The sequence below is a fragment of the Lepisma saccharinum genome, chromosome 21, assembly GCF_977018435.1.
Source record: "Lepisma saccharinum chromosome 21, izLepSacc3.1, whole genome shotgun sequence".
In the NCBI taxonomy this organism is placed as follows: Eukaryota; Metazoa; Arthropoda; class Insecta; order Zygentoma; family Lepismatidae; genus Lepisma; species Lepisma saccharinum.
In genome coordinates this window covers 22,365,649-22,371,968 of record NC_139249.1, presented here as the reverse complement: position 1 = coordinate 22,371,968, position 6,320 = coordinate 22,365,649, and positions in this window count along the sequence as shown.

The following is a 6,320-nucleotide window of genomic DNA, read 5'->3' as shown; positions in this document are numbered from 1 at the left end:
TTTCCTTTCCCCAACCTTGGACGGAAATCAATTCTAGGAGGGCAAGGGGTAAACATTGAGGTAAGAGAAAGCAAAACTAGTTGAATGTAAAAGTAGCACGGCAAAAGGATACTCAAGATGGAATTAGTTTCACGTCTTTCATGCATTATATCCTCCAGACGGCCAAGAGCACCTGCAGAGGGCACAAAGGGGCAATTGCCATCCTCGATATCAAACTTTATACAAATAAAAATACATTTCGTAAAATTTTCTTGTTTTCTTTCATTTCATGCTTTGATTTGATTTATTTTACTTCGCTTCTTATTATTTATTAATCCGTTATGGTGCCTCTATGTTGCTGCATTATGACCCATCAATGCAATGTAACTAAAATCAGTGAGATAAAATTAGATTTTTCTTTCCCCACTGAACTTTTATGAAGGCTCTTGCCCCAACCCCTAATCAGAGGGTCTGCGCACGCCCATGGGCTATAGTTATACTTGGCGATGTCTGACAACCTTCTTTGTACTCAAGATAAATAAATGATACTTTGAAAATGTTGAAATATTGGTTTGAAGTGAGAGATGTTCATTGTTTTATATGAAGACCACGTTCACTGAATATCTCGTCTGCTTCAAAGAACGAAGAGCGTGACTTCGACACAAGATTTGAACAATACAATCTACTTTAATGAATGCTAAGTATATATCCATAATGATACCTGACGTGGTAACATTTTTTTATTCAGAACAAATATTTTGATTGAACTCGGAATATTATGAAGCTGAATATGAAAATGAACTCAAAATTGATTTTAATTACTTAAATACAATTAATCGTATGACCAAAGATGATATACCATATTTACCCCCTTTCCGAGAAGAGTAGCTACTTTTTTCATTCTTTCCTAAATATATATATTCTCCGTAATTTTCCTCTTTGCAGCTTGTATGTTAGTTGTTGCATTGACTAGTTTCATCCACAGACCGTGCGTGACTTTTTTGTCGTCCGGCGATTCAAGATTCATCTTGCAGTTGTCTGGCTCGCAGAATAAGGCTACTAGAGTGTGCGTCAAATCTCCTGCATATGGCGATAGCGAATAGCAGCACACTGCAGCGGTGCCATGTCGAAATCTCTCACGGAAAAGAGACAGCGTGTTTGAGCGAAACGCCTTGTCACGGAGAGCACGGAACTAGGCAACGCCGCACGTCTGTGATTCGCTGCTGCTGTTCAGCCGTTCAAGGCCATATGCAGGAGATTTGACGCGCACTCTAACTGAACATTCTTCTGCTTTCTTGTAACTTGGAAATGAACCATACCATTTCCAATGTGGGTCGACGAATTGATTCAAATCCCCCCCCCCCCCGACGTCCGTAACTATAGTTTAACTGCCGACCTCCACGGCAGAGTGGTTAGCACAGCGCGCTACGACGCTCGATGTTGCGGACTCGAATCCCGGCCTTGGCACGAGTGTTCTTTGTGAGTGCCCCTTCATCAATTTCATCATATCATCACTCATCCTCATCTTCGCGATTATCCAAAAGTGGCAGAAAAGCTAAGTAAAAATAAACAAAATCAATCAATTATAGTTTAACTAAGTTCAAAGAGACCCAAACTATCATTATGAGGCCCTAAGGGCCAGTACGCCTCTGCTGCGCTACAAAAACTATGATCTCACCTGTGCAGATGGCTACGAAAGTTATTAAGCAGGTCGTCATTGCGAGTGGAAACTCCTGTCTTCGAAGACTTGACAGACAATTCTGCCAGGTAGCTGCTTGCCCTTTGTTTGAGGGGTGTTGTTATGGCTCCCTGATAATGGAAACCTGATAAGTAGCTTTCCATCTGCCACACTCAAACAGGAAAACTGAATCCACGCCTGGAAGAAGTGGCCACATTATGTGAATGTATTGATCCAGTCTTATCTAAAGTTAATGAAGAATTTGAGTAAACTTTCGATTACACGAAAATAATAATTTCAGGGATACTAGATTTTGAAAGAACACTAAGCAGTACAATGGGATCAGAGCCGGGTTTAGACAAAAGCATTTCCTTTAACATTTTTGCTAGCATAAATGCTACGTAAATACTTCCAAAAATCTTATAACAGAGAGTACTTTACATGGAAGCATTTTATTGAACATTTCGGTTAGCTGTTTCAATTACAATGTACAGAGTGATCACAAAGTCCCATTACCCCCTATCGCGTGTCCACATCGTCATAGATGGTCGCATTGTATTAATGTGAGATCATGGCAGAGGACAACTCGGAGGTAGTGTGACTATTCTGCTACCTCTATTTGGTGCAAGGTGCATGAATCTTAATCTTAAACCTCAGCTAGAATATCTATAGGGTAGGGTTCTTTGTAGACAACGAAACCAGACAGGATGCCTTCCGATGGAGACGTTTAAACGAATATTTTATATAAACAAGGATACATGGAAATCGAATGTTTACATGATGAGCTACTTTTCTCTATAATTCTCATCTACAGTCAAGTTTTATCTCAATATGTTTTTTTTATTATTTCTTTTCTTCAATTTGTATATTCTTCTATCTGGACTTCCTTCTTAATGAACAGTCTGGATCTGGACTTCCTTCTTAATGAACAGTCTGGATCTGGACTTCCTTCTTAATGGACAGATCTGGATCTGGACTTCCTTCTTAATGTACAGGTCTGGATTTCCTACGTGAGCTTCCTTCTTAATGGACGGTCTATGAATTCATATATCCTTTTTCCAACTTTTCCCCTTAAGCTTTGGGAAATATACTAATCTCCTCCCTTGCGGCTGCGATTGGAACGCGCCAACACTAACTGGGTACAACAGAGTGTATACTTGGTGCCAAACGACTGACACGCGCATCCAAGTAGGTGCTACGGTTGAAACGCGCAACCAAAAGTTTTGTGGGGCGTCGATTGGAACGCGCCGCCACAGATGTAAACAAAATTTCAGCTATGGGAATGATAAATCAATCAGAGAGATGCAATATCTGTTCAAAGACACAAATTTGTATCAGTGCTTTGACTTCTTTAGTTTTCTGATCAATTTACATATGATCACTAGTTTGATTTATCGAGTATGTACATTAATTTATTTCTTTTATATTTATTCTTTATCTTCTTATAGTAGATTCTATTGTTTTTCATCTTTCCAATTTGCTTTGTTCTTATTTATAAAGTTATTCACATATGTTATGCCAATTCTCTATTCCTCTTTGGGAAACTATTTACATTATTTGGTCCTATTGGGTACGTAACAATTCGTTATGATTTAGTCCAGAGTGTCTGTGTGTACACCATCCTTTTCATAACAGAGTATGATTCTCCGCCATGTACGATGGCGATCATCATGATCATCATCATCAGCCATGATTTAGATGTAGATCCTGAAACAATAAGAAACAACAATTCATTAACATCTATGTAATACATAGGGGGTAATGGGACTTTGTGCTCACTAACATCTATGTAATACATAGGGGGTAATGGGACTTTGTGATCACTCTGTACAATACATACAGCACGAAAGGCACGTCAAGTTACACCCTCTATGCTGTATGCACGGTGTTTACAATTGACAAAGCTAAAATATTCTTCCATACGTGTACAGTAAACGTTGTAAAGTATGTATTTAATCAGTGCCATTTTTCTCTACCTAAAACCATTTAATAGGAAGCGCACCACAGCATCTGGGCAGACGGAAGGTAGGCTATGTATTATGTAAAACGAATGTATATGAAAGGAAGGGTAAGAAAGCAAAGGAACATTTTCAGAAAAGTCAAGCAGTCCAAAAAAATCGAATTGCTAATTACATGAAAGTGACTACATGATTTCGTATTTATTGCGTTATTTTCTTTTTCAAACTGCAGAACTTTAGGTTGCATAGTAGCGATTTATTTATTTTACCCAACGCACAACAACTATAGGCCCGTCGCTCTTATTTCAACTCCCGCAAAACTTTTCGAACAAATCTTTTGTAAATACATTTCCAGGCACCTTCATCCGATACTGACCCCTCACCAGCATGGATTCATACCTAAACGGTCCATTGTAACAAATTTATTGGAAATCTCCGACTTTATAACCTTGATGCTGGACAAGAAAGGGCAAGTTGATGTAATTTATACTGATTTTTTCAAAAACGTTCGATCTTGTTGACCATGATAGACTTCTTCAAAAGCTTCACCATCTTAACTTCTCAGCCCGTGTTTTAAAACTTATCTCCTCCTACCTGAAAGACCGAAAACTCCTGTACGCGGATGACCTGAAAATATTTAAGTCTATAACGAACGATAATGATACCTTGGAACTGCAAAAAGACATTGAAAATCTTGTAGAATGGTGCGCTCAAAACAAAGTAAAACTCAATTTTAACAAATGCAAAATTATGACTTTCACTCGAAAGAAACAACCCTACACGCACACTTACACAATCAGTGGCCACACGTTAGACAGAGTTTCAAGTTATAAAGATCTTGGTGTTCAGTTTGAAGAAAATAACAGTTTCCGAAAACACATCGACCGCATTGTAGCAGAAGGGTACCGAAACCTTGGGTTTACGATGAGAATTGGAAATGACTTTAAGAAGTCAGAAACATTCCAAATGCTATACAATACCTACGTAAGGTCGAAATTGGAATACGCGTCTATCGTCTGGTCCCCACAAAACCTAAATGAAACCAGCAGAATAGAGAATGTACAAAGCAAGTTCCTTCGATTCCTAAGACTGAAAAAGGACGGCGTTTACCCCAAATATACTCCTTATCATACCCTAAAAAAAATACTTCAATGTACAATCCCTAGGCGATAGACAAACATACATCAGTTACTATTCTTGCATAAACTTTTAAACAACTCATTAGACTCCTCTCAACTGCTCTCAGAAATCCTTTTATATGTACCATATAATAAAGTAAGATCACGGAAAGAGCTGTTTCAAGTACCAAGAGCTAAAACAACGTCAGCCAATGCGGCACCCACTCGGAGAATGTGTATTATATAACGAAATTGCAAAGTCATATGATAAGATAGACATCTTCCAAATTCTTCGAAGGTTCAAAAGGGAAACTGAAACTTACTTCCAACACCAGACTTATCTTTGTTTAGTAGTTCAGTCTCTTTATGTACAGGCGAAAGAGTCCATCCTATTTTTTCTTTTTGTGTTATTTACTAATTACTATCATTACATCTATATATCATCGTTTATATGTATGGTGAAGCTCATATGTTTTTCCTTGGTTATTTTCTTGGTTATCATGTGTAAATTCTAACCTCACCTGTCAGGTTACTACTTTATACTTCTCTTTCATATCTAATCTTATATTAATTTTTGTATTACTGTAACACATATCATCATAGTATTGTACCTTATGAATTCTGCTGATTGCATATTTTGTGTACCAAACAGTGTTATAATACAAGACACTGTAAGTGGGCATTTGCCTGTACTGTCATGTCTTTAAATAAATAAATAAATAAATAAACATGGAGCGACATAAAATAAGTACACATGCAACATGTTACACTAAATTGAGTACGTATTCAAAATTTATTTAATACGATGGTAAATCAAAAAGTAAAGGCAATTTTCACATAACATCTTTATTTCCACACAAGAAGAAGAACTAAAGTGTAAATCACCAAGCCTGAGACCTTCTGTAAACAAACCGTCTCACGATTCGATGTATCACTGAACACTGAGACCTTCCCGCACGCATAGAACTCGTTATGTTGAAAGTGGCACTACTTCCTTGCTGTTCAAATGATTATTTTTAGAAAATAACCAATGTTATAAAATATCATTATGTACACAAATCTCGAAGCTCATTGAAAGTTACAATGAATATTCCTACAAAATGTTCACACTTATCTTGCCTTGCCATGTCACCAAGTTATTTTACGAAGTGCACTATATTTGGCGGAACAAAAATCGTTATTGGAATGCTTGTCAAAGTTTCCAACCGCAATAAATTTACTAACTTTCTTTGTCTTGTTTTGATCATCATCATCAATATATATATATATATATATATATATATATATATATATATATATATATATATATATATATATATATATATTGAGCATTGCATATGGCTGTTTATGCCCATTATATATTTTATTTACATAAGATACAATTTACGTAAAATCTACAAACAAATTTCAAATACACTCCTATCTATATCAAACCTTACAAATATACCGGGTGTCCGAGAAGTCTTTGTATGATAACAAAAATTAACTGTACCCGCTATATGCAACATAAACATGAAAAAATGGTACCAAAATGTTCGGAATCTATTCAAGTTCTTTTGTTTCAGGTTTCTGTAACGTTTCAGTAGT